The sequence below is a fragment of the Chroicocephalus ridibundus genome, chromosome 1, assembly GCF_963924245.1.
Source record: "Chroicocephalus ridibundus chromosome 1, bChrRid1.1, whole genome shotgun sequence".
Classification (NCBI taxonomy): domain Eukaryota; kingdom Metazoa; phylum Chordata; class Aves; order Charadriiformes; family Laridae; genus Chroicocephalus; species Chroicocephalus ridibundus.
The window spans coordinates 98,437,920-98,456,009 of record NC_086284.1 but is presented as its reverse complement, the minus strand read 5'-3'; the positions used below and the strand labels follow the sequence as shown (position 1 = coordinate 98,456,009).

The 18,090-nt window shown below is 42.3% G+C and overlaps 1 protein-coding gene across 10 annotated transcripts in view; it reads left to right on the top strand.

The window, feature by feature from the left end:
* Nucleotides 1-18,090, top strand: part of AGPAT3 (1-acylglycerol-3-phosphate O-acyltransferase 3) — a 92,882-nt gene that overhangs the window by 41,932 nt on the left and 32,860 nt on the right. For 4 of the 10 annotated variants that reach the window (XM_063344614.1, XM_063344595.1, XM_063344629.1 and 1 more), the window contains one exon: nt 1,123-1,240. The exons of the other annotated variants lie outside the window; for them this stretch is intronic. The gene's annotated coding sequence lies outside the window, so the exon portion shown is untranslated. The remainder of the gene's footprint in view (nt 1-1,122; nt 1,241-18,090) is intronic. 10 annotated transcript variants of the gene reach the window in all.

Below are 18,090 nucleotides of genomic sequence, written 5' to 3'. Positions count from 1 at the left end.
TGAACCTACGTGCCTGGTCTGTCTTTCTGTTCCTCTGGTAACACCATCGCAGAAGTCTTTGTTAAGTGTCTCAACAATTCAGTACTGGCTACATCCCGTGGCAGATACCTGCTGGGCATCTAATAGACACGTACATTTTCCTGTAGACCTTACATCCTGGTTAAAATAAGTTAAATGAGGCGATTTGTGTGAGAAGAGCCTATTTTTGTTCTTACGGCTTTAAACTTTACTAAAGGTAGTGGTAGGTTAAAGAAATGTTTTATATTAGCTATTGAGATACATCTGACTTCTTGGGCAGGTGTTTGAAGAATATTGTTTTCTTCAGTTTTTTTATTTTAAAGGAAAAAAAAAAAAAAGCTTTGCAGTCTGGTAAATCTTAGTTTCTTTGGGAGTTTTCTCTTTTTGAAGTTTGGGTTGTAGATTTCTGCATGAAACTTCCATGGCATAAGGCTTGTGAAATCAGATAACACACTTTAAACAAGCCACCTCTGGGTAAAGTACATCTCTAATTACTGTGACTAAATTATGTGGAAAGTGAGCTTGTGTCTGAAGTAAATCTCCAGTTCAGTAATCTAAAATTAAATAATGATTAACTTAATTGCTTCAGGATCATAAAAACGACTCTTAATAAAATATAGGGATTAAGTGTGTGTTTTGAGAGTGCATAATTGCTTCTGCTTCATTTTCAATGACTTCTATCAAGACAAGGTTTGTAGGTAAAAGAAATACCTATTGTTATGCTGATTAGTGAAGCTAGGAAAACTAGGTTGGTCCTTGAGTATGCAAACCCTTTCTCTGTTCTGAATAGAAGCTGCAATTTCATTACTAAATATAAGTTGAGAACACTTGCTTTCAATTTCATAGATAAGTTCCAGTTAGACCATCTGAAAGCAATAGTAGTTGTATTTGTGGAGCGGAGTGTAGTATTAGTACATGGGAAGAAGGATTAAGTAGGGCTTTTTTCCCCAAAGAAAAGAGAAAGATGGGTAATTTTAATAAGAAGACTTTGAGTTAAAGTATTTGTGGCCTGGGTTGGCAGCTGCATGTTGTTTGCATTGTATTTTGCTTCTAAACAAAATATTTTTACCTTCATTCATTGAAGAATGTCTTTTTTGCTTATAGGCAAATGAGAAAGCAAATCTCTTGAAACATAAACAGTGGTACTTCCCTGGAGGGAGGAGATGGGGATTCTCCTGTTGTTCTGAGTGTTGCCAGGTGCCAGAAGTGGTCCCCAGTGGTGGTAAGAAAGAAATCTTCCCCCACATTTCTGTATTTCCGTTTTGTCTGTAGCAATAAGATGCTTTTAGAAAAAAATGGGGGTGCAAATCCTGTTCTTTTCATAGAGCTGTATGAATTGCTGGGAGAGGCGTCAGAAGTCTCCCACTCTGAGAATTTTAATTTAGGGACAGAACTAACGCTTCGGCCTGTTGCTTCTGTAGTGTTTGCTTCTGCTCTCTCGCATATGCTCTATCTGTTGGTAATCATTGCAGCAAAGACTTAACCACAAATAAACCTCCAGAGGACTCTAGAAATACTTAACTGTTGCCTCCCCCCTTAAATGTAGAAGGGGAACTGTGGCCTTACAATGCTTTAAGGACCTCCTTTGCAGAGTTCTTAAAAATCTCTTGAATGCTGACTCTGGGGTCATCTTTGGCTTCCTTTAATCCCAACATCCTTAAACGTTGTCCAGTAACCAGATATAGAAATGTTAAGTTATAGCAGCAAACTTCCTTCTTGCCTTTTTTTTGTAGTCTCTCCTGCAAACAGTGACAGTAAAAGTGGAAAGCTGATGAGACCCCACTGACACAACAGCAGTAGGAAAGGTTTTTCCAGGACAGCATCTTAAAACCCCAGAGTGGTTAGTGTCAGATGTTGACATTTTAATGATGATCTCTGATATCCTGCCCCTTCATGGGCTATTAGTAGCTTTTTTTTTATAGGAAAGTAATTTAATGTTGGTGATTTTGCAAAGACACAGAGTGTTCCTTTCGTATTCTGTAACCTTTCAAGGTCTATTATAGGACAAGTAGTGTCCCAAAAAACTTTGATTTCTGTAAGATATTTCTCAAAGTTCTGATTCACAGGGCAGTACGTAATGGATCAGCCACAGTCTGCGTTCAGGGCATGTATTCTGACCCCACGCAAAGTTACATACCTTCTGAAGATGTACATTTTCCTGCTATAGAGGAAGCTAAAGCATTTATCCCAGGTCATATTAGGGGAGCAAATAACCACTCTCTGCGAGCCCCAAATATTCTTGGATCAAAATTTTACCCCCAAAAATCAGTTATTGCAGGTGAATCTGGTTAATACTGACCATCTGCATCTTTGGTGGGTGGAGGGAAATCCGACAGGTTGATTCATGAAAGTAGCGTTGTTACAGTGTCGTGGTGACCAGCTACTTCAAAACCGGTTCTGCAAAATGCTTTTGCCTGGGCTCACTGCCATTGGTGTTAGAGCAATGCCCCAGAAATACACTGAAGTCCGTTTTTATGCTTTTGCTGTTTTGTAGCATATTTTTCAGCTTACATGGCTGCAATTTTTGCTTTTCTTCTTTGTGTGTGAGGCCTAAAAAGGCCATTAATGTGTGTTACTGACAAGCTAAAATATGCTTGGGGGGCAGGATTTTTTGAATTGTGCACAGCTCTTGAATTTTCAAGCTCTGCTTCTGTTTGGAGAAAAGGGAACTTGGGCTTCTCGTACGCAGCCCTGCAGGCGGCCAAGCCTAGTGCATGTGCCCCCTCCTGTAGTGTGTGCCTGGGTGTCTTATCTCATGTCGCTAGAACCTGCAAGGAGAAATAATCTGGAAATGAAATACTCTGAATGAAGTGGATGGCCGTGCTGGAAGCTGCATGGGTTGAATAATTCCATGAATAATTCCTTCAGCCTTCACCCTCTTGATTGTTAAGATAAATCCTGAGCGGGTCAACGGATATTAATATGGATTAGAGAAATAGTACTGAGAGCTTTTCAGCGTCCCAGTGGATGCTTCTTCTGTGGAACAAATCTCCATTTCATGAACCAAAGCACAACTGGTACTAACAGGCACACAGTCAAGGAAAGGAGATGAGGGACTGAATTATGGGAAGGCCAAATGTTGATAGCATTTGCCATAGCAGCTGTCCCCTCCTGTTGGGGTTTATGCGTGGGCAGAGGCCCTATAGGTATCGTCTGTTGCTATTGTCCTTATTGTGTGTCTTCACAAGGGGATTTCTCTTTTTCAGACTTGCCAGTATTAAAATTTGTAACAATTGCTGGTATTTTCAATTTTCATATAAACTTAGTTGGGGGCCACCGAGAGGGGAATAAAAAAAAAAAAAATCTTTGCAAAGCACCTGTGGACATAAAGATCCAGCAGGCTAGACCAAAAAGCAGCTCACAAAAGCAGTCATGGCAATCACAATTTCAAGATTTTTCTATAGTTCATGCAAGGAGAAGTGTACAGTACATGGGGAAAACCAGTTACATTCTGTGCTTTCATATTTAATTTACCAATGTGGAGGCTGTGGTAATAGGCTATTTCAAAGCCTGTAAGGCAGAGGCCTCTTCGCTGGCAGACTGGTTTTCTGAAAAGCTGCTACCCGAGGTATGATGCTCACCATTAGTCTGGTGCAGTGTGGTTTTTAAGGTAAGAGTCAATTTTGCACAACATGCAGAAGTAATGTTCTCTCCTATCAGTTTTTAATAGATAGCGCACTGGGTCGTGACACTATGAAAATGAGAAAGGACTAGTTTTTCTTGGTAGTCTAGAAACACTCGAGAACGTCTGGGTGTGTTAGGTGCGTTATAGGATGGAGCACTCTCCTGCAAGGTGGAAAGCGTGGTTCTGAACTTCTTCAGGACGGGGCGAATATTGTTTCCATGTCCTTGACTTACTTTAGTATATCTCCTCTAACTATTCAGCTGTGTATAAGAGGCAGGCACCAGGAGATCAGCTCTCCTTGTTATTTTTATTTGGAAGAAGCAAGCATGACATCGGTGTTCCGTGAAGCGCTTGGTCCTCTCGATCTTTGAAAACATTGAAAACACTTGAACGTGCCCCAGAAAGCTTAGGGAAAGAGCAGCCTTGTCGTAAGATGCAGGCTACGCTCGTGCCTGGGACCCAGCGTTGTTCAGTCCAGCCAAGGTGGTCACTGTGTCCCGGCACAGGGACCACTTGTAGCCGGGGGGATCAGCCAGTACAAATCAAGGACCAAGGACCTATAAACTGGATCTCCTAGGGATGTTTATTTTGAGAAGAAAAAAAAAAACCCCAAACTGAAAGAGCTTTATAAGAAGCTATAATGGCATTTACTCTTAACTCCTTTATAATTGTTTTGAAAATGTCAGTGTTGCCATGGGAGCAATTGTTTTCACATGCTTTTTAAATTGTGAAGGCCACACATTCAGGACCTTTGACAGTATTTTCTAAAGCAGCACAAAGTACAGATGGGAATACGAATGCTGTCACAGCATGTGATTCGGGGTAGTATTATGCCTTACTAGCAAGACTAGTTTTCTATCAAGGGTTCATTTGCCCAATCTCTGCACCTGTGTCTCCTTAAGAGAGCCTCCCTTTCCAACTTAGAATCATAGAATTGTCTAGGTTGGACGGGGCCTTTCAGATGGTTGAGTCCAACCATCAACCTATTGTGGTATTCAAGTTTAATGGGACAAGTAGCCTGATGCACATGAGTGGCTTGACCTGAGACCGAGGAGATCACACAACCAAATACATTTGTGGTTTAAAACAGCTGGCAAACAAAGGACACCCCTCTAAAACCAGAACAACCCTCGCTTCTGCCATTATGTAAGGAGAACAACAGCGAGAAGGAAGCTCAGTTCGGTGTGAGCAGGTGATGCAGCTGCTGGACTGTTGTGGCAACTGCTGGTGCTGTACTGTGGTGGAAAACAGGTATGTGTGTCGGAGCCAGACGGGTGAACAGCAGCCGGCTATGAGTGTGGGCTGCTCATCCCACACCACAGGGCCTGGCTGCAGCAGCTTGTTTTGCAGGTCCCTTCTGCGTGACTGTCAGGGCAGATTCACCTTGCCCTGGATTTGTGAGCTTTTGCTTGGTTCAGTCAGAAATCATCTGGGTACTTCAGATCTGTATTGCAAGATGGGAGCAAAAGCCCTAAGCGTCTCCTCGTGTAGTTCTTTTTCCTGTACTGACGGTATAGCGATGCCACTTGTTATAGTGCGCACCAGAAGGAAAACATCTTCACCGTTCATAAACATGGGCCAGTGTAGTGCTGGGATATTTGTAACATAAACTTACAGCCCAGTTGCAGGTGTTACTGTGTTAAGGCTCTTTGTCCCTGTGTGCCTACCACTACCAGTTTCTCAGCTTTGCTAGGTTAACTGTTCCCTAAGCGAGTCTACAGAAATTATCTATTGGCTAAAAAGTTCTAAACAAAAATATTTTTAAAACCCAAACATTTTAGCTTAAGATATATCTTGTTGGTACAGACCGGGGATGAGTAATAACTGTAAAAGCAGTTATACAAGCAAACCTCAAGACGTGCTGACCTTAAGCATGAGTTAAGAGTAAGCCTTTAGCAGTGCTTGGGAGTAATGGGTAAGCTCCCGGTCGCCTGGAAGTAATGAACTTAGTTACAGAAAAATACTTATTAATGCAGTGAGGTTTCAATTATTATAGGTATTTCCAAAATCTGGCTTACTATAGTTAAGGTAAAAGAAATTTAAATAGAATGAATCAAAAGAAGTAATTCATGTTTAATGGGCTTAAAAGTGAACAGCACTGACTACAGACTCAAGAAGCAATTATACATTGCTGAGTAAATACTGTGAAGATTCTTGTTATGTGTCTTGATTGGAGAAATATTGAATCTTTTAGATTAGTTCTGGTAATTAGACCAGTCTGCTTGTTTGTTTATTTTAAACGAAGCTAGCCTGGTTTGCTAGACTCATTGTCTATAAATGTGGTCTATATTAACACATTGCATTGAACTGCAGACAGTCTTTAATATCCTTGAATATCTTATTTTTTTGGCATATAATTGTAGATGAGCTAAGGGTTATTCTGGCAGATAAAAATGAATCATAAGAGCACAAATACTGCTTCTCAAACCATTGCTCTGCCTGGCTGAGGAGCTTTTGAAGAGCAGTGCCAAGCTAGCAGCGGTGACATCCAGAATTCAAATATGGCACACAGGCTCTTTTGGATATGGGGCTTTGCAACAATCTTTGCAACACCTCTCTTTACTAATTGGCTTCTAATTTTTCAAATGATGGGGAGCAGTTTTTGACTTGGCAGTCCAACTGTTCTGAAACGCTGCGAGCTCCAAGAGAAACGGGTGCCCACTTTTATACTATAATTTCACATTTCTTTCACAGCTTTGTAACTGTGCCAGGTAACAGAAAACAACCTCTGCTTCAGTGATCTTGTGCATCTCTGACGGAACTGTAAATGATGCAGTGGGATGTACAGAGATGTAGAAATTTCCATGCAGGCAGATGCCCACCTGGCTCGAGTTAAGTCACTGAGAAGTATCCCACAGTCAGATTAGTATCAGTACTGTGGCACCTGTAGGACTGAGAAGGTGCTCACAGGGTCAGAATTATTTTAATGTTCTTTTGTCTAGGTCCAGTCAGAGCCAGTTTACATGAGACCATGATAAAAAGAGCAGAGAGCCTCTGAAAACTCCCGTGCTTTTGCTGTCAGTTGTGGAGCAGCACTCATACAAAGTAGCTGTCTGAATTTTGCTGGCGCAAGGCAGGCATGCGTTTCTAATGGGCCGGTCATTTCCAGGATCCCTACAGCCTTCACTCTAAGGATATTTAGGTCACCTCCCTCTCAAACGTTGTGTTAAAAGGCTACTGTTCAGAAGAAGCTGAACAAGTGAAACTGAATCGCAACAACGCTAGCCAGTCCTGGATTTCTGATCTTTGTTGGCAGCATCTTTCAAAGACTGCATGTTACCACACAAGGGTCCCCTGCTGTGCAGAATTCAAAATGGTTTGAATTAACTATATATACTCAAGAGGCTTATTTAGCAATAGGATGCCAAGCTACGAGGAGATGGAAGATCTCAAGAACTGGGGAGAGCGCTAGATCTTTCTTTCCAGGTCTTTCTCTCTCATGGATTTTAAAATAGATGGGCTGTTCGTAGAGCGGCTGCCCTTCAGTTTCACGGATGAACGGCCAACAAGAGCCTCAACTGTAACAGCACACAGGCTTCCCACTTCCAAGTTAATTTTTTGAATGACTGGGATACTGTATTTATAAAGTGTTCTGGTTGTAATTTACAAAGATTTCACTATGTGCCCAAGCACATATTCATGCGCATGGAATTCAGCTTTGTGTTCAAAATGTGATCTTCAAATTTGTGTAGTAGAGAAGGGCTTTTTCATTTTATGGTGGTTTGTTTGGGATATTTTTTTCTTCTTGTTCAGAGTGGAGGGTTTTTTTCCATTTACACTGAAAAGATTGTGTGCTGTGTGGTTGCTGCCAGTATTGGTATTCAGGCCAGAAGGAGCTGGTACAATCTTGTCTGAAAACACAGAACAAAAAACTTTGTCCAGCAGGTATTTGTTTTTGCTATCAGTCTGCTTGATAGTAGTCTGCCCTGTCTTTTTAGAAAAGTCCTTGCTTTTGTGTATATGCAAAAAGAGATCTGACCACAAGGATAATTACGAATTCAGACTGATAACAGCCTTGCGAAATATTTGTCAGTGAAATAACCCAAAAGAAGTATAGCCATTGTGTTTGGGTAGGAACACGCTGCTGACGGCAGCTGAGGTGGCAGGAAAGAGGATAAAAGTTGGATCCCATACAAGGAAGAAGGGGGTGATGTGGGCCCCTGCCCTGCTGTACTGCTCTGCCTTTCTTGCGTTCTTACCCTCTGGGTGGTGAACAGGAGGCTGCACACAGCACTGTATGAAGCAGCGTTGCACTGAACATCCACCACCTCCTTCCTCCGCAGGATCAAGCTCCCTGGTGCAATTCAGGCTGACAGTTCGGCTCATGTGAACTGACTGAGGATCTGTCTGGGTTGTGTACCTGTTGGTTTTCCAAGCCACATCTTTCACCTATTACTCCTTTCTGACTGCAAAACAGTGGGGTTTTGTCTTAAGCTGCCTCGGTGAGTGTCAGTCACCCAGCAGAACACCTACCACTTTGGAATTTAGTATTTTTACTTCTCTCTCTCTGTCCCCTCTGTGACAGAGATCTTCCAAACCCAGATACTTCAGAACAGTGGCTTTCATCTTCCCTCCCCCTCCACATGGCCTCCACCTCCCTCCCAGGTCAAACCCTGCAAGATTTGCTGGTGGAAGCACAGACTTCCTATAAAGAACTGTCTAGAGGAGGTATCCATGTGACAAATGTCAGTCTGGTGACAGTAGGCTGGTTGGTCTTTCTCACTTGTCACAGATCCGTCAAGAAGGCTGGGGACCATAAAGTTACAATTGAGTGGCATATATTCTGATTCTCAGCTATCTTTTAGAGCAGCCTTTCTCCCTCAGTGGTAAGCTGTGAGCAGTTTGCAGTTTTGAGGTACGTTTGTAGGGTGAAATAATGTGAATGCTCTTCTGGGGAATTTCTGGATTTAGTATAGCAGAGCACTTGCGGGGGAAAACTTTTGCCACTGTCTGTCCTTGGTTTTGCAGCTGTGATTCTTACAGTGTGTGGATAGCTCAGGTGTCACCTGGGGCCTTCGCTTTATGTGTTATTCATTTACTGATTTATTTAATAATAATAAATAATTATATTTATTTAAGCTTTTCCATCCTGGCAGTTCAGATTGTGGTAGCATATGCTGGAGCAGAAGCATGAGGCATAAGCAAGCGAAGCTGATGTGCCGAGTCTTGTGTCTCCTGGCCTGCTCCTGGGAGGAGGGAGGTGGGGGGTTTGCTACCAGACAGCCCCCAGACCCTGCCTGCTCCTCACGCTTCACTTGCACCACTGATCACACGTTACCGTGGATGCAATCACAGAATAAATCATATTGCTCCTCCTTTGCAGAAGGTAGTGTTTTATACTGAAAACATAAAGCAGCTCAGCAGTTCTCAAAAGACAGACTTTCATTTTCTTCCCAATTAGCATGCAGTACGTCAGAGAAAAGCTTTGAACTTGGGTAGGGGCTTGTAGGCATGCGTATGGTGTTTGCTGAGACTTCATTTAGCAGCAGCCAGAAGCTTCTCCTTGTTCAGCCACAGCACGTTTGCATGTTGACAGATATCTCCTGTTGGCTCTCTTTGTTTCTGATGTTTGAGGGTGGATTTTTTTTTTTTGCATAATTTTCCATACAGAAAGCAAAGTATATCGGTCTTCTTATAACACTTATCTCAGATGATCACAGATGAGTCTTTCTTGTTTATCCTTTATTTTGCATCCCGGATTTAACAAGTAAGGAAACTATGCCACAAAGCATTTTCCAGATTCACACAATGCATCTAGAAGGAGTCGGGTTCCTGGGTTTCACAGGTTGGTGCGTAGATGCGCTTACACTCCTGAAATTTCTTTCATAGTTTATGTGAATACAAAGGATGAATTCCCACTTCCCTTGAAAATTCAACCACTTGGAGTGAAGTGTTTTGTGTAGTCTTAGAGATGAGTAGACACTACTGAGGTTTTTCTTAATCATCAGAGACTAAGATTGGCAACATTGTATAATTACATAACATTGATCTATTTTATACAATACAAGAGGCCTATTACTCAATAATTTTGTGCTAATAGGGCTTCTGTTAGATAACTCCTTTTCTGTTTGTTATGTAAGGGCTGGTATTATGGAATCAGTGTTTGAATACCAGCACTATAGTTTTAGAATTGCTTTTATAATAGAAATACCAAGTAAGCCTTGCTCCAAATGTAGGCAATTATTGCAATATCCTAATTTTTTTATTTTTTTTTTCCAAATGAGGCCTCTTGATAATGACTACTTTGGTTTTTGTTTTTATTTACAAAATCCTGAGGCTGTCCTGTGCCCAGCCATATTCCTTTCTGTGCATTTTCTGTAATGAATATATATTCTGCACTGGAAATGCATTGATCAGCAGACCTGGAAGCTAGTGATTGAACTTCACCTACAAAAACATTGCAAGTGCCCTTTTACAGGTTTACAGACTTTGCACGTCTGGAACCCTCCTGTCAGCTTTGAACTAGATGCGTGTTTGTCTCCTGGGTTTTGGGGTTTATTTTAATATAATTTCATAAACTTTATTTCTGTAATTGAGAACAGAAACAGCATGAGCAGTCTCAAAATGGGATTGGGGAGCACAATCAGTAAAAATTCCTTTTGACTCCACAGAAACTGTTTATTCCCAAGCAAGGAATTTAGTTACAAGCTATCTCCTTCTCTAACAAAGATGTAGATGGTAGTAAGACTTTTATCTGTGTAGTCACTTGAGAAATGAGGTTGAACTATAGGAAAAGGTTTTACAATAAACCTGGACTTTGTGCAGGATATAAGAGGGCAGGAGGACCTATTGACTTGGTGCATAGAGAGCACCCAGATTTTTCCTTTAATTCATCAGTACTGTGATGCTTGTGTCCTGGTTGAGAAGTTGGTTTCCCCTGGGCCCTATTCACCCCTTACTGGAGTATGTCGTATTTATTTTGTGTGTGCTTTTAAACTCAGAGGCAGCTTCCTCTATTCTTTTTCCACCCAGCTCTGATGAACTTCATACCAGATAAAATCTCCTATTTGGCTATGATTTTTAAATTCGCAGCCTCCTTGTTTCCTTTTTGGCCAAATAGTTCCAAGTATTGTCTGTTTCTTTGATTGTAAAAACTTTCTATTTATTGTATCTTAAGTGTTTTTGTACACTCTTTACACTTTACTGAAATCTCCTAAAATCTCTTGTGACTTCATTTAGAGGGCAGCCAAGGGTTCAAGCATGTTGTGTGTTTCTGTAGTGCTGCTGTTAAAGTTTGTTCAGAAAATGGGAGCGTCGGGGGGCTGTGACTACCACTTTAATTTCCCTTTGGCTTTAAGGCTAGATTTTGTTTGGACTTTGCTTCCTCTTGTTTCTTTTAGAGGCCTAACTCTTACCAGGTGAGGATCAGTTATGCCAGTGAAAACTGTATCTGCAGGTAGAGCCGTGTTGGGGTAATGGTAGGTGAAGGGGAATCCCACTCTTCGGTCTGACTGTTGTGTCCCTGTGCGGACGTGGCCCCGAGTCTCTCTTTATCTGGGCTGTCCAGATTATGGCGCAGAACAGCGGATGGGCCCCTGAGCCTTAATCACTCCAGTGGCACTGTGTTCCCGCCGCCTGGGTAGGGCGTAATCACTGCCACCTTGTTTCTTTCCTCTTTAGGGTATGGTATCTCCTTTTTGTTAACCAAGCCGCTGGAGTGTGCCCGCTGTGACTCAGGCCTCCCAAAAGCCCTGAATTTGGTGCAGGGAAAAGAGAGAAAATATACCACTGTCTTCAGTTGGGTAAAGAGAGACCCACAGAGAAAGGCTAAGGGCAGTGGAGTCACAAGTCCCTGGCCCTGGGAGCCTGCTCCCCCGCTGCCTGCAGGGCCCCTTTCTTCAGTCTGTGCGGTTCAAAGGTGTCCCTTCATCACACCAGGAAGGCGAGTGGTCCTTCTGCGCTGCAAGGGCTGCGCTATGCATGCAGACCAAACCCGTTCTCTGCCGTGATGTTCTCTCAAGCCTCATGTTTGCTCTTCGTGGAGAAGAGACGGGCTTTGGTGGGGCAGGAGGTTCCTTTGTGTTAAAAATCTAGATTTTGTTAAAATCTTTTGTCAGCTCTTTAAAAAAAAAAAAGTGTCAAGCAGCAGGGCTGAGCATACGTACCTCACTGCGCGAGCGAATCCAGTTGATTGTAGCCTGGTAATTTGTTGTAAGAAGATTACTGGATTAGAGCAAAAGCTTGGTTTGTCAGCAACACCACCTGACAGTGATATTGATTGAGAAGTATTACCTATTTTAAATATTAGTCCACTTATGCCCCAATCATACCTTCATTCTCGAGGTGAGAGGGGCTTTTTTAGTTTGGTGTTTTATGAAGCCACATAACGGAGAGGACACACACCTTTCTTTTTTTTTTTCTGATGCTGAGCAGGCAGTTTTAGTAGCTGCAGCGCTTCCAGATTTACCTCGATGTGCTTTTGTCATCATAATCCCTCCTCCATGTCAAGACTGATTTCCTTTCCTAGCCAAGACTCGCATCGTCCATTTTTGCCGTTCCATTTCTCCTCTTCCTTTTTTTTGGTTTTATTAATCAATAACAAATTGGGAAGATGTTGGTAAACCAGTCGGGTATATGCTTGCTAGCTGGAATCTGTGCTACGCTCATCGCCCTGGCTTTAGCCTATTATTTGTATTGGTAAGTTGGATTTTGCAGTTGTTACTGCAGTGGTGGCTTGTCCTTTAAAATGCTTTTTTTGGGGTGGGCTTGGAGGGTGGTGGTCCTTTTGAAATGCTCTTGAAGCTAACGTGCTTACTAGCATGTGGCCAGGGGTAAATACCTTCCTTCATTCGTGGCAGTGCCGTCTTAGTTGTCGTGGGACTCAGTTTTGCTGTTGCTTGACTCTTTGCATGTTTTTATTCAGCTGAGAGCATAGTGGCTAAGGATGCTACAGCATGCGTTGGGTGAGATGGTGATTGTGTCTTCCCAGTTTTTTTGCGAGAGCCTTTTAAAACTTCTTTCACTCTGATTTCATGCTCTTGCTTAGAGTTTGCATGGCTGTCTCTCTTGACATGCAATTTGGAAATTAGGCTGCGACAGGCTCACAATGCATTGGGGTGTTTGTGGGACACCCGTGTCTTCAGCACTTCAAAAGAAATGTTTCAGACAGGCGCAAATTAAGGCCTGCCATAGGTTTTTTTTTCCCCACTAGGAGCTCAGCAGGTTGTTTCCTTTCAGGAGTAAGCTGGGGCCCTGGGAGGGTGGTGGCAGGGAGCAGTGGGGATGGGAGCCCAGGTGTACCCGGGTTTTTCTCCATGCTGTGGAGCAGCACATAGCCACGGGTCCTGTGTGGGCTTTGGGAAAGACAGAGCAGTGCAGGGCTGCCCTAGATTTCTGAGCGGGCTTCCTTTCTACGTGTCTTTACATATGTCCAAGACTTTCAGCCAAAAGAAATCTTGGAACTTCTTAGAGCTGCGTCTGGAGCAAACAGCAACTTTTAGAAACCCGAGTGCAATCTGTTGACTAGTTGTGGTGGAAAAATTACATGTCACTTCAACTGTAAAAGGAAAAAGCCTGCTGGAGTTGTAATTAATATGGCTCTGATTGGAAAACTTTCTAAGGGGTGTGATGTTGCTGAGAACAAGTCTCCAGCGTAAAGTGTGGGTCCTTTTGTTTGTTTGTTTTATAAGGCAATGAAGAGACAAATAAAATCTGTGGGGTGATCTCCTTGGCTTTGTTATTGCCGAGTGCTTGCTCCAGGCAATTATGCTTGTGCTATTTACAAGCCTACAGTCCTCTGTGTGTGTACGCACACACTTCTAGTATTAATGAGTTTATTTATGTTTAAGCTTTACAGTGAATATCTGCGGATATACAAGCTTTCAGCTATACAGTGCAGTAGCACAAAATTACAATATGTGTGATTACTAGCCTCCTTAGTCCTGAAAATGATCAAGAAAATGGGACATAACTGAACAGCTGTCCTGCTACATGTTTTTGTTTTTTACCAAAGAAAGTACATGTGGTAGGTATATATATGAACACAGTGTAGTTTTTAATTAATTCTGCATGTTTTGACTCAATAATGGGGTACAGTATATGCATCTGATATCAGTTGTGCTTTTGACACAAATATAAATTTGTGTGAATGTTATACATAGGCGTAGCATGTACATCTCTTGTAATTCTTTTTTTTTTCCCACCCCCCCTTATTTTGTTCACTCTTAAAATTCTTTACTTGAATCCAGGTCAGATCTGGTTTGCAGGAGAGATTACAATTCTGCACACAGCAGGAATTAACTGGTATTAGGTCAGATCCTCTTCTTCAACAACCTCAAGGTTCAGGAGAAAATTAATGACATCATCTATTTGTTTGTGAAAAGAAAGCTCATTCAAGCCTCTCTGATTAGATATGCATGAGACCTAGTGTGAGTACCTCAGAGTGCTTTTTTGGCTTTGTTGGTTTTGGTTCCTTTTAATTCTTTAATTTGTTGATGCTTAAAGAAAGCTGACTTTGATAAATATTTTAGTATATTCATTTTTTAACGTATGTCTGTTCTGTAGGAACTAACTAGAAAGACTAATTATTTTTTTTTTTCTTAAATGTGCTAGTTTGGCTGCTGCAATTCCGAACATCCTCAGACAGAGCTGGGGTGATTAAGATCAGAGATCACCAGTTCAGCAGGGAATCAACTTTGCATATTGAGAGATTAACCGCTTTTTCTGTAATTCCATCTGTGATCTTTTTTCTTCTCCTGGATTGAAGCACCCTTATTAGCTTGCTGGACAGGATGTAAATTGGTCACCTTCTGGGCTAAATTTAGTTTGTACTGTCTACGGAATTCATCTAAGGAAGAGAAGGGTCTTTGTTCTTCTGGGATTTACGTGGCACCCTGCAGGCCTGGGGCTTGCTCCCTTGCTGCGGGTCTGATGCAAGAATGCCACCAGCCTCAGAAATGACCTAGGAAATCCACCACGCCCCCTCTGCCCAAAAAAAAAAACCCACCACGTAAAAAAAACCCCAACAACAACAAAAAAAACCCCTGTGCAGATATGTGAAGGCTGGTGCTCAGGCACCACAGTTACAGTCTCATGAAGTTACAGGCAGGAAATAGTCCAGAAGGCATCTACCCGTCTACGTCTCCACATACCAGCTTGTTCTGCTCTCAGGTATGAATGCCTCACAAGATACGCTGCAGCAATCCAGTGTATATACAGATTGTATAACCCGTAGCGCAAAACTAAAGTGCACAGAAATTATCAGAGCATGAGACATCACGTTTTTTCCTTTGGTCAGTCAGGGAGTTTGGTGAAAGTCTCCCCCCAACACGACACCGTAAAAGAATTGCCTTTTTTCACTAATCGACGAATCGCTTAGCACATAAATAATGGATTTATCATTCTCTGTTCTTGTAATCACTTAATATATAGGATAAACTCATAAGAATCCTCTGCTCTAATTTGTTTGTGGTTTTTAATTGACCCATTCCAAGCTACAAAATATTTGAAACAAATGCCTTTTCCTTTCTTTTTCCCCTTCCCAAATCTACCCTATAAGTTTCAGCTTCCGGTCACCAAAGGAGATCAAAATACTAACATGTATTTACTTTGGTTAATTGGTATACTTTTTATTAGAATTTAAGGTAATTTAACTCTGAGATTTTACCATGTTGCCAGCCCGGTAGCTTGAGTGATGCATCGAAACACCTGAACTTGCCGTGAATGTTGTGATTTCATTAATGCACTTTGAGTCAAGAGCAAAATACTTTTGATGACAAAGTTTTGGCTACTGTTGTATTTTGTACTGCAATAGTTCAGGATTTTTTGAGACAGACTGAGAGAGGAGAGGCCTATGCCAGACTTGGGTGTATATTCAAGCAGTTTTAATGAGCTGTGTAATTTCACTGCCCGTTTATTTTATTTGCATATTGACTGTAATTGTGCTTTGCTCTCTTGGTTTTGGGTGTTTGAAGCAATAGTTTACCACATGATTGCTAATGATGTCCATCTTCATCTTCACTTGGGTTTTATTAGTATTTGCCATCATTGTATTTTTGCAGTGAATGTCTTGTTTGTTGTTTTAGGCAGAATAAGCTGGAGGTTCCTCATTTGTACGTGCTGGAGGCGTGATTTGCACACACCAGGGGCAGGTCTCTCGGTGTTGGCGGGGATCCCAGTGGGGTGGTTAAGCCCTGGGGATGGTTGAGCGCCCTGGGAAGTACTGCAATGTAAATGCTAAACTGGTCAAAAGTGAGCTTTAAGCCCTGCTCCGGTCAAGTTAGTGCTTGGTTTGTGTTTTTCTTCGGAGTCGCGCAGCAAAAGACTGCATAGTGACTGCCTATTAAAATATTGTTTTAAAGCAAGATTGACTTCTGAGGGAGATAAACAGGCAAAAATGACTAGCCAGGCCATCCGTTGGTGCTCTTGCACCAGTTCCCCAGCCCTGAGGGGAGCAGCAGAGCGGCTGAAGAGCACCGCTCCGCTGGCGGGCCCTGCCCTCCATGCTGGCTGAAGGGGAGAGAGGGACCTCTCACAGGTGGGGGGACTCTTGGGACGGAGATTTAAAAAATACATGCCTCATCTATACTCTAGTATATTATTCACGTATCAGAATGCTAGTCCACTTCACCGATGCTTTTCTCAAAATGTCGGGAGAGAGGAGCGTTATGCTGGCACGTTCTCTGTCAGGCCTGTGGAGCGCAGCTCTCTGTGCCACCATGGAGGGAGGCTGAGGAAGAACGGGCCTGAGCTTGGTAGAGGAGCAGTTCAGTTTTCGGGGGGCATCTGTGCAGGTTATCACTCAACACACAAAGCACGACATGATATATTTATATATATATATCATCTATTATCTGTGGATAATGTGCCCATAATCTATGGGCTGCTGTGCTTGAAATGTCACCACGTTTGTGTAAAAGCCATTGTAGGCTCCACTGCTTTACTTAGAGGGTTAAACTGATGCACTGAGAAGGCGGGTGTCCCCCATTGACTCGATAGTTGTCTATGAGATAAGTGCGTAGAGATTAAAACAGCCAATGTCTTCCTAACGCACCCGTAGCACCAAACAATGCAATTTTAAGAGTGTAGAGTAAAATGAATCATGAGTTTGCAGAGAAGTTGAAGCTTTGAGCAGTGTTCCCAATGTGGATTTTGGGTTCTCAATGCGTATTTCAGGGCGTTTTTTCTGTGCTGTGGCTGCCGCTCGTGGATCTGCGAGTGTGCAAATCTTGAACATCTTAAAAAATCATTACCTAAAGAATTTTATGACCATGCCCATGTGTATAAACCATGAGTTTATCCAGGCTAACGTAGCATTGCTGTGCATTTAAATTTGATGACTTGAAGAGGTTGAGTTTGGCCAGAATTCCAGCCTGCTTCGCTATGCACTTAGTGTTGTGCTGTTCAAATACATTTATCTGTGTCCCTCTGCTTAGCCATATGTTTTTAACCCATTGAGAGGTTTACAGCCATGCTTGGCTGGTGGGTGGCAGCGACAGTGTCTCCAAAATTACTGAAATCCTACAAGTTTCATGAAAGTTGCTGGGGAGAGGAAAAAGGGGCTGTTAAGGGTCTCAATTTAGGGAAATGTTATGACTTAAAGTTGGGTGTTCATTGATATCCGGGTCTCTACACAGATGTGAGCTTTTAGCGTCAGTCAACATTAAAATACAAGTTTGTAGGGAACCAGGCTTTTGGAACTACTTGTTAAATTCCTTTCTTTAGCAGGCTGCTTTGTAATGATGAGTATCTGGTTACTCAAGCTCTTCTCTGTAACCAGAGCAGTTGTTATGCATTAACTAAATGGAGAATCCTATATATTGGTTAGCGCTGGAGCTTAGGAAAAAGATGAGGTATTAAAGGCTGGAGGAAAGTCTGGAAGAGCAGCTGTCAGCACCACATAGACCGTTTTTCACTCTTGAACACAAACAGAGTTGACCTCAGGGACTTTGCTGATCATGATCATGCCCATTGCAGTGGTTGCTCTGCCGCAGACCTCTACTCCGGAGAGGCAAGCACTGTTCCCATTTCACTGGGATGTGCAGCATGCAGTTCCCAGGCACTTGGCCCCCAGTGGCTGATTTGGATGCCCTTTGCAAACAAACGATGTCAGACTGTGATGTGAAAGAGATGTGACTTAACACTGGAATTTGGAAGATACCATGAGGAGAATGCTAGCAAAGAGATTAAGACTAGTGAAACAAATGCTCTAAGTAATACTTAAACTTGCATCTGTCTTAATAAGGATAAACTTGCTTTAAATCAAATCTTAGATTTGCAGAGGTGGTAGAGGAAAAAATTAATTTGTGGCTTAGTTACCTGTTAGGACATGTGTATACTGCAGCAGTGGAGTGATTAGTTTTAAAGGAGGGGTGAAACGTTTGTAAGAGTAACCATGGCAACATACAGCTCACTGCAGGCTGCAAAAAACACCTGGGAAGTGGAGTGAAAACTCAGGCAGTTTGGACTTTATTATTGTTCAAAGTGCATTGCCTGCTTTCCTGTAGAGC